The sequence below is a fragment of the Lissotriton helveticus genome, chromosome 2_1 (genome assembly GCF_964261635.1).
Source record: "Lissotriton helveticus chromosome 2_1, aLisHel1.1, whole genome shotgun sequence".
Classification (NCBI taxonomy): Eukaryota; Metazoa; Chordata; class Amphibia; order Caudata; family Salamandridae; genus Lissotriton; species Lissotriton helveticus.
In genome coordinates this window covers 1,630,281,579-1,630,298,011 of record NC_136059.1, presented here as the reverse complement: position 1 = coordinate 1,630,298,011, position 16,433 = coordinate 1,630,281,579, and positions in this window count along the sequence as shown.

Below are 16,433 nucleotides of genomic sequence, written 5' to 3'. Positions count from 1 at the left end.
ACATTCTCAAAACGGACCATTTTGGTCATCTCAGAGCAATTTCATCAGGTCGCGGGTCAACGATCGTTTTGCATGAAAAATTGAACATTCTCGCATGAACATTATTTTACTCTAAATGTTGTTTATATCTCTTCCCGCAGTGAATAAACACGTTTTAAGCCCTCGAAGTGAGCATTTGGGCCTTTTTAAGTCACTTTTAACCATGAGCCAAATCTTGAGTTTTGGCTCCCTAGAAGCATGAAAATGACGATAAAGATGCTGATTTTATCTCCAAAAGTGATGATCCACCTCTGAGAGTCAAAATTAGTTGAAAGATGAAAATTTTCAAAACGGACCATTTTGGTCATCTCGGAGCAATTTCATCAGGTCGCGGGTCATCGATCGTTTTGCATGAAAAATTGAACGTTCTTGCATGAACATTAATTTACTCTAAATGTTGTTTATATCTCTTCCCGCAGTGAATAAACACGTTTTAAGCCCTCGAAGTGAGCATTTGGGTCCTTTTAAGTCACTTTTAACCATGAGCCAAATCTTGAGTTTTGACTCCCTAGAAGCATGAAAATGACGATAAAGATGCTCATTTTATCTCCAAAAGTGATGATACACCTCTGAGAGTCAAAATTAGTTGAAAGATGAACATTTTCAAAACGGACTATTTTGGTCATCTCAGAGCAATTTCATCAGGTCGCGGGTCATCGATCGTTTTGCATGAAAAATTGAACGTTCTTGCATGAACATTAATTTACTCTAAATGTTGTTTATATCTCTTCCCGCAGTGAATAAACAAGTTTTAAGCCCTCGAAGTGAGCATTTGGGTTCTTTAATTCACTTTTAACCATGAGCCAAATCTTGAGTTTTGGCTCCTTAGAAGCATGAAAATGACGATAAAGATGCTAATTTTATCTCCAAAAGTGATGATCCACCTCTGAAAGTCAGAATTAGTTGAAAGATGGAAGGTTTTAAAACGGACCATTTTGGTCATCTCAGAGCACTTTCATCAGGTCGCGGGTCATCGATCGTTTTGCATGAAAAATTGAACGTTCTCGCATGAACAATAATTTACTCTAAATGTTGTTTATATCTCTTCCCGCAGTGAATAAACACGTTTTAAGCCCTCAAAGTGAGCATTTGGGCCTTTTTAAGTCACTTTTAACCATGAGCCAAATCTTGAGTTTTGGCTCCCTAGAAGCATGAAAATTACGATAAAGATGCTCATTTTATATCCAAAAGTAATGATCCACCTCTAAGAGTCAAAATTAGTTGAAAGATGAAAATTTTCAAAACGGACCATTTTGGTCATCTCGGAGCAATTTCATCAGGTCGCGGGTCATCGATCGTTTTGCATGAAAAATTGAACGTTCTTGCATGAACATTAATTTACTCTAAATGTTGTTTATATCTCTTCCCACAGTGAATAAACACGTTTTAATCCCTCAAAGTAAGCATTTGGGCCTTTTTAAGTCACTTTTAACCATGAGCCAAATCTTGAGTTTTGGCTCCCTAGAAGCATGAAAATGACGATAAAGATGCTCATTTTATCTCCAAAAGTGATGATCCACCTCTGAGAGTCAAGATTAGTTGAAAGATGAAAATTTTCAAAACGGACCATTTTGGTCATCTCGGAGCAATTTCATCAGGTCGCGGGTCATCGATCGTTTTGCATGAAAAATTGAACGTTCTTGCATGAACAATAATTTACTCTAAATGTTGTTTATATCTCTTCCCGCAGTGACTAAACACGTTTTAAGCCCTCGAAGTGAGCATTTGGGTCCTTTTAAGTCACTTTTAACCATGAGCCAAATCTTGAGTTTTGGCTCCCTAGAAGCATGAAAATGACGATAAAGATGCTTATTTTATATCCAAAAGTGATGATTCACCTCTGAGAGTCAAAATTAGTTGAAAGATGAAAATTTTCAAAACGGACCATTTTGGTCATCTCGGAGCAATTTCATCAGGTCGCGGGTCATCGATCGTTTTGCATGAAAAATTGAACGTTCTTGCATGAACAATAATTTACTCTAAATGTTGTTTATATCTCTTCCCGCAGTGACTAAACACGTTTTAAGCCCTCGAAGTGAGCATTTGGGTCCTTTTAAGTCACTTTTACCCATGAGCCAAATCTTGAGTTTTGGCTCCCTAGAAGCATGAAAATGACTATAAAGAAGCTAATTTTAGCTCCAAAAGTGATGATCCACCTCTGAGAGTAAAAATTAGTTGAAAGATGAACATTTTCAAAACGGACCATTTTGGTCATCTCGGAGCAATTTCATCAGGTCGCGGGTCACTGATCGTTTTGCATGAAAAATTAAACGTTCTTGCATGAACATTAATTTACTCTAAATGTTGTTTATATCTCTTCCCGCAGTGAATAAACACGTTTTAAGCCCTCGAAGTGAGCATTTGGGTCCTTTTAATTCACTTTTAACCATGAGCCAAATCTTGAGTTTTGGCTCCTTAGAAGCATGAAAATGAAGATAAAGATGCTAATTTTATATCCAAAAGTGATGATCCACCTCTGAGAGTCAAAATTAGTTGAAAGATGAAAATTTTCAAAACGGACCATTTTGGTCATCTCGGAGCAATTTCATCAGGTCGCGGGTCATCAATCGTTTTGCATGAAAAATTGAACGTTCTTGCATGAACATTAATTTACTCTAAATGTTGTTTATATCTCTTCCCGCAGTGAATAAACATGTTTTAAGCCCTCGAAGTGAGCATTTGGGTCCTTTTAAAGTCACTTTTACATGAGCCAAATCTTGAGTTTTGGCTCCTTATAAGCATGAAAATGACGATAAAGATGCTCATTTTATCTCCAAAAGTGATGATCCACCTCTGAAAGTCAGAATTAGTTGAAAGATGGAAGGTTTTAAAACGGACCATTTTGGTCATCTTAGAGCAATTTCATCAGGTCGCGGGTCATCGATTGTTTTGCATGAAAAATTGAACGTTCTCGCATGAACAATAATTTACTCTAAATGTTGTTTATATCTCTTCCCGCAGTGAATAAACACGTTTTAAGCCCTCGAAGTGAGCATTTGGGCCTTTTTAAGTCACTTTTAACCATGAGCCAAATCTTGAGTTTTGGCTCCCTAGAAGCATGAAAATGACGATAAAGATGCTCATTTTATCTCCAAAAGTGATGATGCACCTCTGAGAGTCAAAATTAGTTGAAAGATGAAAATTTTCAAAACGGACCATGTTGGTCATCTCGGAGCAATTTCATCAGGTTGCGGGTCATCGATCGTTTTGCATGAAAAATTGAACGTTCTCGCATGAACAATAATTTACTCTAAATGTTGTTTATATCTCTTCCCACAGTGAATAAACACGTTTTAAGCCCTCAAAGTGAGCATTTGGGTCCTTTTAAGTCACTTTTACCCATGAGCCAAATCTTGAGTTTTGGCTCCCTAGAAGCATGAAAATGACGATAAAGAGGCTCATTTTATCTCCAATAGTGATGATCCACCTCTGAGAGTCAAAATTAGTTGAAAAAATGAAAATTTTCAAAACGGACCATTTTGGTAATCTCGGAGCAATTTCATCAGGTCGCGGGTCATCGATCGTTTTGCATGAAAAATTGAACGTTCTTGCATGAACATTAATTTACTCTAAATGTTGTTTATATCTCTTCCCGCAGTGAATAAATCCGTTTTAAGCCCTCGAAGTGAGCATTTGGGTCCTTTTAATTCACTTTTAACCATGAGCCAAATCTTGAGTTTTGGCTCCTTAGAAGCATGAAAATGACGATAAAGATGCTCATTTTATCTCCAAAAGTGATGATCCACCTCTGAAAGTCAGAATTAGTTGAAAGATGGAAGGTTTTAAAACGGACCATTTTGGTCATCTCAGAGCAATTTCATCAGGTCGCGGGTCATCGATCGTTTTGCATGAAAAATTGAACGTTCTCGCATGAACAATAATTTACTCTAAATGTTGTTTATATCTCTTCCTGCAGTGAATAAACACGCTTTAATCCCTCAAAGTGAGCATTTGGGCCTTTTTAAGTCACTTTTAACCATGAGCCAAATCTTGAGTTTTGGCTCCCTAGAAGCATGAAAATGACGATAAAGATGCTCATTTTATATCCAAAAGTGATGATCCACCTCTGAGAGTCAAAATTAGTTGAAAGATGAAAATTTTCAAAACGGACCACTTTGGTCATCTCAGAGCAATTTCATCAGGTCGCGGGTCATCGATCGTTTTGCATGAAAAATTGAACGTTCTCGCATGAACAATAATTTACTCTAAATGTTGTTTATATCTCTTCCCGCAGTGACTAAACACGTTTTAAGCCCTCGAAGTGAGCATTTGGGTCCTTTTAAGTCACTTTTACCCATGAGCCAAATCTTGAGTTTTGGCTCCCTAGAAGCATGAAAATGACTATAAAGATGCTCATTTTAGCTCCAAAAGTGATGATCCACCTCTGAGAGTAAAAATTTGTTGAAAGATGAACATTTTCAAAACGGACCATTTTGGTCATCTCAGAGCAATTTCATCAGGTCGCAGGTCAACGATCGTTTTGCATGAAAAATTCAACGTTCTCGCATGAACATTATTTTACTCTAAATGTTGTTTATATCTCTTCCCACAGTGAATAAACACGTTTTAAGCCCTCGAAGTGAGCATTTGGGCCTTTTTAAGTCACTTTTAACCATGAGCCAAATCTTGAGTTTTGGCTCCCTAGAAGCATGAAAATGACGATAAAGATGCTCATTTTATCTCCAAAAGTGATGATCCACCTCTGAGAGTCAAAATTAGTTGAAAGATGAAAATTTTCAAAACGGACCATTTTGGTCATCTCGGAGCAATTTCATCAGTTCGCGGGTCATCGATCGTTTTGCATGAAAAATTGAACGTTCTTGCATGAACATTAATTTACTCTAAATGTTGTTTATATCTCTTCCCGCAGTGAATAAACACGTTTTAAGCCCTCAAAGTAAGCATTTGGGCCTTTTTAAGTCACTTTTAACCATGAGCCAAATCTTGAGTTTTGGCTCCCTAGAAGTATGAAAATGACAATAAAGATGCTCATTTTATCTCCAAAAGTGACGATCCACCTCTGAGAGTCAAAATTAGTTGAAAGATGAACATTTTCCAAACGGACTATTTTTTTCATCTCAGAGCAATTTCATCAGGTCGCGGGTCATCGATCGTTTTGCATGAAAAATTGAACGTTCTCGCATGAACATTAATTTACTCTAAATGTTGTTTATATCTCTTCCCGCAGTGAATAAACACGTTTTAAGCCCTCGAAGTGAGCATTTGGGCCTTTTTAAGTCACTTTTAACCATGAGCCAAATCTTGAGTTTTGGCTCCCTAGAAGCATGAACATGACGATACAGATGCTCATTTTATCTCCAATAGTGATGATCCACCTCTGAGAGTCAAAATTAGTTGAAAGATGAACATTTTCCAAACGGACTATTTTTTTCATCTCAGAGCAATTTCATCAGGTCGCGGGTCATCGATCGTTTTGCATGAAAAATTGAACGTTCTTGCATGAACATTAATTTACTCTAAATGTTGTTTATATCTCTTCCCGCAGTGAATAAACACGTTTTAAGCCCTCGAAGTGAGCATTTGGGTCCTTTTAATTCACTTTTAACCATGAGCCAAATCTTGAGTTTTGGCTCCTTATAAGCATGAAAATGACGATAAAGATGCTCATTTTATCTCCAAAAGTGATGATCCACCTCTGAAAGTCAGAATTAGTTGAAAGATGGAAGGTTTCAAAACGGACCATTTTGGTCATCTTAGAGCAATTTCATCAGGTCGCGGGTCATCGATCGTTTTGCATGAAAAATTGAACGTTCTCGCATGAACAATAATTTACTCTAAATGTTGTTTATATCTCTTCCCACAGTGAATAAACACGTTTTAAGCCCTCGAAGTGAGCATTTGGGTCCTTTTAAGTCACTTTTACCCATGAGCCAAATCTTGAGTTTTGGCTCCCTAGAAGCATGAAAATGACTATAAAGATGCTCATTTTAGCTCCAAAAGTGATGATCCACCTCTGAGAGTCAAAATTAGTTGAAAGATGAACATTTTCAAAACGGACCATTTTGGTCATCTCGGAGCAATTTCATCAGGTCGCGGGTCATCGATCGTTTTGCATGAAAAATTGAACGTTCTTGCATGAACATTAATTTACTCTAAATGTTGTTTATATCTCTTCCCGCAGTGAATAAACACGTTTTAAGCCCTCGAAGTGAGCATTTGGGTCCTTTTAAGTCACTTTTAACCATGAGCCAAATCTTGAGTTTTGTCTCCCTAGAAGCATGAAAATGACGATAAAGATGCTCATTTTATATCCAAAAGTGATGATCCACCTCTGAGAGTCAAAATTAGTTGAAAGATGAACATTTTCAAAACGGACCATTTTGGTCATCTCGGAGCAATTTCATCAGGTCGCGGGTCATCGATCGTTTTGCATGAAAAATTGAACGTTCTTGCATGAACATTAATTTACTCTAAATGTTGTTTATATCTCTTCCCGCAGTGAATAAACACGTTTTAAGCCCTCGAAGTGAGCATTTGGGTCCTTTTAAGTCACTTTTAACCATGAGCCAAATCTTGAGTTTTGGCTCCCTAGAAGCATGAAAATGACGATAAAGATGCTCATTTTATCTCCAAAAGTGATGATCCACCTCTGAGAGTCAAAATTAGTTAAAAGATGAAAATTTTCAAAACGGACCATTTTGGTCATCTCGGAGCAATTTCATCAGGTCGCGGGTCATCGATCGTTTTGCATGAAAAATTGAACGTTCTCGCATGAACAATAATTTACTCTAAATGTTGTTTATATCTCTTCCCGCAGTGACTAAACACGTTTTAAGCCCTCGAAATGAGCATTTGGGTCCTTTTAAGTCACTTTTACCCATGAGCCAAATCTTGAGTTTTGGCTCCCTAGAAGCATGAAAATGACTATAAAGATGCTCATTTTAGCTCCAAAAGTGATGATCCACCTCTGAGAGTAAAAATTAGTTGAAAGATGAACATTCTCAAAACGGACCATTTTGGTCATCTCAGAGCAATTTCATCAGGTCGCGGGTCAACGATCGTTTTGCATGAAAAATTGAACATTCTCGCATGAACATTATTTTACTCTAAATGTTGTTTATATCTCTTCCCGCAGTGAATAAACACGTTTTAAGCCCTCGAAGTGAGCATTTGGGCCTTTTTAAGTCACTTTTAACCATGAGCCAAATCTTGAGTTTTGGCTCCCTAGAAGCATGAAAATGACGATAAAGATGCTGATTTTATCTCCAAAAGTGATGATCCACCTCTGAGAGTCAAAATTAGTTGAAAGATGAAAATTTTCAAAACGGACCATTTTGGTCATCTCGGAGCAATTTCATCAGGTCGCGGGTCATCGATCGTTTTGCATGAAAAATTGAACGTTCTTGCATGAACATTAATTTACTCTAAATGTTGTTTATATCTCTTCCCGCAGTGAATAAACACGTTTTAAGCCCTCGAAGTGAGCATTTGGGTCCTTTTAAGTCACTTTTAACCATGAGCCAAATCTTGAGTTTTGACTCCCTAGAAGCATGAAAATGACGATAAAGATGCTCATTTTATCTCCAAAAGTGATGATACACCTCTGAGAGTCAAAATTAGTTGAAAGATGAACATTTTCAAAACGGACTATTTTGGTCATCTCAGAGCAATTTCATCAGGTCGCGGGTTATCGATCGTTTTGCATGAAAAATTGAACGTTCTTGCATGAACATTAATTTACTCTAAATGTTGTTTATATCTCTTCCCGCAGTGAATAAACAAGTTTTAAGCCCTCGAAGTGAGCATTTGGGTTCTTTAATTCACTTTTAACCATGAGCCAAATCTTGAGTTTTGGCTCCTTAGAAGCATGAAAATGACGATAAAGATGCTAATTTTATCTCCAAAAGTGATGATCCACCTCTGAAAGTCAGAATTAGTTGAAAGATGGAAGGTTTTAAAACGGACCATTTTGGTCATCTCAGAGCACTTTCATCAGGTCGCGGGTCATCGATCGTTTTGCATGAAAAATTGAACGTTCTCGCATGAACAATAATTTACTCTAAATGTTGTTTATATCTCTTCCCGCAGTGAATAAACACGTTTTAAGCCCTCAAAGTGAGCATTTGGGCCTTTTTAAGTCACTTTTAACCATGAGCCAAATCTTGAGTTTTGGCTCCCTAGAAGCATGAAAATTATGATAAAGATGCTCATTTTATATCCAAAAGTAATGATCCACCTCTAAGAGTCAAAATTAGTTGAAAGATGAAAATTTTCAAAACGGACCATTTTGGTCATCTCGGAGCAATTTCATCAGGTCGCGGGTCATCGATCGTTTTGCATGAAAAATTGAACGTTCTTGCATGAACATTAATTTACTCTAAATGTTGTTTATATCTCTTCCCGCAGTGAATAAACACGTTTTAAGCCCTCGAAGTGAGCATTTGGGTCCTTTTAATTCACTTTTAACCATGAGCCAAATCTTGAGTTTTGGCTCCTTATAAGCATGAAAATGACTATAAAGATGCTCATTTTAGCTCCAAAAGTGATGATCCACCTCTGAGAGTCAAAATTAGTTGAAAGATGAACATTTTCAAAACGGACCATTTTGGTCATCTCGGAGCAATTTCATCAGGTCGCGGGTCATCGATCGTTTTGCATGAAAAATTGAACGTTCTTGCATGAACATTAATTTACTCTAAATGTTGTTTATATCTCTTCCCGCAGTGAATAAACACGTTTTAAGCCCTCAAAGTGAGCATTTGGGCCTTTTTAAGTCACTTTTACCCATGAGCCAAATCTTGAGTTTTGGCTCCCTAGAAGCATGAAAATTACGATAAAGATGCTCATTTTATCTCCAAAAGTGATGATCCACCTCTGAAAGTCAGAATTAGTTGAAAGATGGAAGGTTTCAAAACGGACAATTTTGGTCATCTTAGAGCAATTTCATCAGGTCGCGGGTCATCGATCGTTTTGCATGAAAAATTGAACGTTCTCGCATGAACAATAATTTACTCTAAATGTTGTTTATATCTCTTCCCACAGTGAATAAACACGTTTTAAGCCCTCGAAGTGAGCATTTGGGTCCTTTTAAGTCACTTTTACCCATGAGCCAAATCTTGAGTTTTGGCTCCCTAGAAGCATGAAAATGACTATAAAGATGCTCATTTTAGCTCCAAAAGTGATGATCCACCTCTGAGAGTCAAAATTAGTTGAAAGATGAACATTTTCAAAACGGACCATTTTGGTCATCTCGGATCAATTTCATCAGGTCGCGGGTCATCGATCGTTTTGCATGAAAAATTGAACGTTCTTGCATGAACATTAATTTACTCTAAATGTTGTTTATATCTCTTCCCGCAGTGAATAAACACGTTTTAAGCCCTCGAAGTGAGCATTTGGGTCCTTTTAAGTCACTTTTAACCATGAGCCAAATCTTGAGTTTTGGCTCCCTAGAAGCATGAAAATGACGATAAAGATGCTCATTTTATATCCAAAAGTGATGATCCACCTCTGAGAGTCAAAATTAGTTGAAAGATGGAAATTTTCAAAACGGACCATTTTGGTCATCTCGGAGCAATTTCATCAGGTCGCGGGTCATCGATCGTTTTGCATGAAAAATTGAACGTTCTTGCATGAACATTAATTTACTCTAAATGTTGTTTATATCTCTTCCCGCAGTGAATAAACACGTTTTAAGCCCTCGAAGTGAGCATTTGGGTCCTTTTAAGTCACTTTTAACCATGAGCCAAATCTTGAGTTTTGGCTCCCTAGAAGCATGAAAATGACGATAAAGATGCTCATTTTATCTCCAAAAGTGATGATCCACCTCTGAGAGTCAAAATTAGTTAAAAGATGAACATTTTCAAAACGGACCATTTTGGTCATCTCGGAGCAATTTCATCAGGTCGCGGGTCATCGATCGTTTTGCATGAAAAATTGAACGTTCTCGCATGAACAATAATTTACTCTAAATGTTGTTTATATCTCTTCCCGCAGTGACTAAACACGTTTTAAGCCCTCGAAATGAGCATTTGGGTCCTTTTAAGTCACTTTTACCCATGAGCCAAATCTTGAGTTTTGGCTCCCTAGAAGCATGAAAATGACTATAAAGATGCTCATTTTAGCTCCAAAAGTGATGATCCACCTCTGAGAGTAAAAATTAGTTGAAAGATGAACATTCTCAAAACGGACCATTTTGGTCATCTCAGAGCAATTTCATCAGGTCGCGGGTCAACGATCGTTTTGCATGAAAAATTGAACATTCTCGCATGAACATTATTTTACTCTAAATGTTGTTTATATCTCTTCCCGCAGTGAATAAACACGTTTTAAGCCCTCGAAGTGAGCATTTGGGCCTTTTTAAGTCACTTTTAACCATGAGCCAAATCTTGAGTTTTGGCTCCCTAGAAGCATGAAAATGACGATAAAGATGCTGATTTTATCTCCAAAAGTGATGATCCACCTCTGAGAGTCAAAATTAGTTGAAAGATGAAAATTTTCAAAACGGACCATTTTGGTCATCTCGGAGCAATTTCATCAGGTCGCGGGTCATCGATCGTTTTGCATGAAAAATTGAACGTTCTTGCATGAACATTAATTTACTCTAAATGTTGTTTATATCTCTTCCCGCAGTGAATAAACACGTTTTAAGCCCTCGAAGTGAGCATTTGGGTCCTTTTAAGTCACTTTTAACCATGAGCCAAATCTTGAGTTTTGACTCCCTAGAAGCATGAAAATGACGATAAAGATGCTCATTTTATCTCCACAAGTGATGATACACCTCTGAGAGTCAAAATTAGTTGAAAGATGAACATTTTCAAAACGGACTATTTTGGTCATCTCAGAGCAATTTCATCAGGTCGCGGGTTATCGATCGTTTTGCATGAAAAATTGAACGTTCTTGCATGAACATTAATTTACTCTAAATGTTGTTTATATCTCTTCCCGCAGTGAATAAACAAGTTTTAAGCCCTCGAAGTGAGCATTTGGGTTCTTTAATTCACTTTTAACCATGAGCCAAATCTTGAGTTTTGGCTCCTTAGAAGCATGAAAATGACGATAAAGATGCTCATTTTATCTCCAAAAGTGATGATCCACCTCTGAAAGTCAGAATTAGTTGAAAGATGGAAGGTTTTAAAACGGACCATTTTGGTCATCTCAGAGCACTTTCATCAGGTCGCGGGTCATCGATCGTTTTGCATGAAAAATTGAACGTTCTCGCATGAACAATAATTTACTCTAAATGTTGTTTATATCTCTTCCCGCAGTGAATAAACACGTTTTAAGCCCTCAAAGTGAGCATTTGGGCCTTTTTAAGTCACTTTTAACCATGAGCCAAATCTTGAGTTTTGGCTCCCTAGAAGCATGAAAATTACGATAAAGATGCTCATTTTATATCCAAAAGTAATGATCCACCTCTAAGAGTCAAAATTAGTTGAAAGATGAAAATTTTCAAAACGGACCATTTTGGTAATCTCGGAGCAATTTCATCAGGTCGCGGGTCATCGATCGTTTTGCATGAAAAATTGAACGTTCTTGCATGAACATTAATTTACTCTAAATGTTGTTTATATCTCTTCCCGCAGTGAATAAACACGTTTTAAGCCCTCGAAGTGAGCATTTGGGTCCTTTTAATTCACTTTTAACCATGAGCCAAATCTTGAGTTTTGGCTCCTTATAAGCATGAAAATGACGATAAAGATGCTCATTTTATCTCCAAAAGTGATGATCCACCTCTGAAAGTCAGAATTAGTTGAAAGATGGAAGGTTTCAAAACGGACAATTTTGGTCATCTTAGAGCAATTTCATCAGGTCGCGGGTCATCGATCGTTTTGCATGAAAAATTGAACGTTCTCGCATGAACAATAATTTACTCTAAATGTTGTTTATATCTCTTCCCACAGTGAATAAACACGTTTTAAGCCCTCGAACTGAGCATTTGGGTCCTTTTAAGTCACTTTTACCCATGAGCCAAATCTTGAGTTTTGGCTCCCTAGAAGCATGAAAATGACTATAAAGATGCTCATTTTAGCTCCAAAAGTGATGATCCACCTCTGAGAGTCAAAATTAGTTGAAAGATGAACATTTTCAAAACGGACCATTTTGGTCATCTCGGAGCAATTTCATCAGGTCGCGGGTCATCGATCGTTTTGCATGAAAAATTGAACGTTCTTGCATGAACATTAATTTACTCTAAATGTTGTTTATATCTCTTCCCGCAGTGAATAAACACGTTTTAAGCCCTCGAAGTGAGCATTTGGGTCCTTTTAAGTCACTTTTAACCATGAGCCAAATCTTGAGTTTTGGCTCCCTAGAAGCATGAAAATGACGATAAAGATGCTCATTTTATATCCAAAAGTGATGATCCACCTCTGAGAGTCAAAATTAGTTGAAAGATGGAAATTTTCAAAACGGACCATTTTGGTCATCTCGGAGCAATTTCATCAGGTCGCGGGTCATCGATCGTTTTGCATGAAAAATTGAACGTTCTTGCATGAACATTAATTTACTCTAAATGTTGTTTATATCTCTTCCCGCAGTGAATAAACACGTTTTAAGCCCTCGAAGTGAGCATTTGGGTCCTTTTAAGTCACTTTTAACCATGAGCCAAATCTTGAGTTTTGGCTCCCTAGAAGCATGAAAATGACGATAAAGATGCTCATTTTATCTCCAAAAGTGATGATCCACCTCTGAGAGTCAAAATTAGTTAAAAGATGAACATTTTCAAAACGGACCATTTTGGTCATCTCGGAGCAATTTCATCAGGTCGCGGGTCATCGATCGTTTTGCATGAAAAATTGAACGTTCTCGCATGAACAATAATTTACTCTAAATGTTGTTTATATCTCTTCCCGCAGTGACAAAACACGTTTTAAGCCCTCGAAATGAGCATTTGGGTCCTTTTAAGTCACTTTTACCCATGAGCCAAATCTTGAGTTTTGGCTCCCTAGAAGCATGAAAATGACTATAAAGATGCTCATTTTAGCTCCAAAAGTGATGATCCACCTCTGAGAGTAAAAATTAGATGAAAGATGAACATTCTCAAAACGGACCATTTTGGTCATCTCAGAGCAATTTCATCAGGTCGCGGGTCAACGATCGTTTTGCATGAAAAATTGAACATTCTCGCATGAACATTATTTTACTCTAAATGTTGTTTATATCTCTTCCCGCAGTGAATAAACACGTTTTAAGCCCTCGAAGTGAGCATTTGGGCCTTTTTAAGTCACTTTTAACCATGAGCCAAATCTTGAGTTTTGGCTCCCTAGAAGCATGAAAATGACGATAAAGATGCTGATTTTATCTCCAAAAGTGATGATCCACCTCTGAGAGTCAAAATTAGTTGAAAGATGAAAATTTTCAAAACGGACCATTTTGGTCATCTCGGAGCAATTTCATCAGGTCGCGGGTCATCGATCGTTTTGCATGAAAAATTGAACGTTCTTGCATGAACATTAATTTACTCTAAATGTTGTTTATATCTCTTCCCGCAGTGAATAAACACGTTTTAAGCCCTCGAAGTGAGCATTTGGGTCCTTTTTAGTCACTTTTAACCATGAGCCAAATCTTGAGTTTTGACTCCCTAGAAGCATGAAAATGACGATAAAGATGCTCATTTTATCTCCAAAAGTGATGATACACCTCTGAGAGTCAAAATTAGTTGAAAGATGAACATTTTCAAAACGGACTATTTTGGTCATCTCAGAGCAATTTCATCAGGTCGCGGGTCATCGATCGTTTTGCATGAAAAATTGAACGTTCTTGCATGAACATTAATTTACTCTAAATGTTGTTTATATCTCTTCCCGCAGTGAATAAACAAGTTTTAAGCCCTCGAAGTGAGCATTTGGGTTCTTTAATTCACTTTTAACCATGAGCCAAATCTTGAGTTTTGGCTCCTTAGAAGCATGAAAATGACGATAAAGATGCTCATTTTATCTCCAAAAGTGATGATCCACCTCTGAAAGTCAGAATTAGTTGAAAGATGGAAGGTTTTAAAACGGACCATTTTGGTCATCTCAGAGCAATTTCATCAGGTCGCGGGTCATCGATCGTTTTGCATGAAAAATTGAACGTTCTCGCATGAACAATAATTTACTCTAAATGTTGTTTATATCTCTTCCTGCAGTGAATAAACACGCTTTAATCCCTCAAAGTGAGCATTTGGGCCTTTTTAAGTCACTTTTAACCATGAGCCAAATCTTGAGTTTTGGCTCCCTAGAAGCATGAAAATGACGATAAAGATGCTCATTTTATATCCAAAAGTGATGATCCACCTCTGAGAGTCAAAATTAGTTGAAAGATGAAAATTTTCAAAACGGACCACTTTGGTCATCTCAGAGCAATTTCATCAGGTCGCGGGTCATCGATCGTTTTGCATGAAAAATTGAACGTTCTCGCATGAACAATAATTTACTCTAAATGTTGTTTATATCTCTTCCCGCAGTGACTAAACACGTTTTAAGCCCTCGAAGTGAGCATTTGGGTCCTTTTAAGTCACTTTTACCCATGAGCCAAATCTTGAGTTTTGGCTCCCTAGAAGCATGAAAATGACTATAAAGATGCTCATTTTAGCTCCAAAAGTGATGATCCACCTCTGAGAGTAAAAATTAGTTGAAAGATGAACATTTTCAAAACGGACCATTTTGGTCATCTCAGAGCAATTTCATCCGGTCGCGGGTCATCGATCGTTTTGCATGAAAAATTGAACGTTCTTGCATGAACATTAATTTACTCTAAATGTTGTTTATATCTCTTCCCGCAGTGAATAAACACGTTTTAAGCCCTCAAAGTAAGCATTTGGGCCTTTTTAAGTCACTTTTAACCATGAGCCAAATCTTGAGTTTTGGCTCCCTAGAAGTATGAAAATGACAATAAAGATGCTCATTTTATCTCCAAAAGTGACGATCCACCTCTGAGAGTCAAAATTAGTTGAAAGATGAACATTTTCCAAACGGACTATTTTTTTCATCTCAGAGCAATTTCATCAGGTCGCGGGTCATCGATCGTTTTGCATGAAAAATTGAACGTTCTCGCATGAACATTAATTTACTCTAAATGTTGTTTATATCTCTTCCCGCAGTGAATAAACACGTTTTAAGCCCTCGAAGTGAGCATTTGGGCCTTTTTAAGTCACTTTTAACCATGAGCCAAATCTTGAGTTTTGGCTCCCTAGAAGCATGAACATGACGAAACAGATGCTCATTTTATCTCCAATAGTGATGATCCACCTCTGAGAGTCAAAATTAGTTGAAAGATGAAAATTTTCAAAACGGCCCATTTTGGTCATCTCGGAGCAATTTCATCAGGTCGCGGGTCATCGATCGTTTTGCATGAAAAATTGAACGTTCTTGCATGAACATTAATTTACTCTAAATGTTGTTTATATCTCTTCCCGCAGTGAATAAACACGTTTTAAGCCCTCGAAGTGAGCATTTGGGTCCTTTTAATTCACTTTTAACCATGAGCCAAATCTTGAGTTTTGGCTCCTTATAAGCATGAAAATGACGATAAAGATGCTCATTTTATCTCCAAAAGTGATGATCCACCTCTGAAAGTCAGAATTAGTTGAAAGATGGAAGGTTTCAAAACGGACCATTTTGGTCATCTTAGAGCAATTTCATCAGGTCGCGGGTCATCGATCGTTTTGCATGAAAAATTGAACGTTCTCGCATGAACAATAATTTACTCTAAATGTTGTTTATATCTCTTCCCACAGTGAATAAACACGTTTTAAGCCCTCGAAGTGAGCATTTGGGTCCTTTTAAGTCACTTTTACCCATGAGCCAAATCTTGAGTTTTGGCTCCCTAGAAGCATGAAAATGACTATAAAGATGCTCATTTTAGCTCCAAAAGTGATGATCCACCTCTGAGAGTCAAAATTAGTTGAAAGATGAACATTTTCAAAACGGACCATTTTGGTCATCTCGGAGCAATTTCATCAGGTCGCGGGTCATCGATCGTTTTGCATGAAAAATTGAACGTTCTTGCATGAACATTAATTTACTCTAAATGTTGTTTATATCTCTTCCCGCAGTGAATAAACACGTTTTAAGCCCTCGAAGTGAGCATTTGGGTCCTTTTAAGTCACTTTTAACCATGAGCCAAATCTTGAGTTTTGGCTCCCTAGAAGCATGAAAATGACGATAAAGATGCTCATTTTATATCCAAAAGTGATGATCCACCTCTAAGAGTCAAAATTAGTTGAAAGATGAAAATTTTCAAAACGGACCATTTTGGTCATCTCGGAGCAATTTCATCAGGTCGCGGGTCATCGATCGTTTTGCATGAAAAATTGAACGTTCTTGCATGAACATTAATTTACTCTAAATGTTGTTTATATCTCTTCCCACAGTGAATAAATACGTTTTAAGCCCTCAAAGTAAGCATTTGGGCCTTTTTAAGTCACTTTTAACCATGAGCCAAATCTTGAG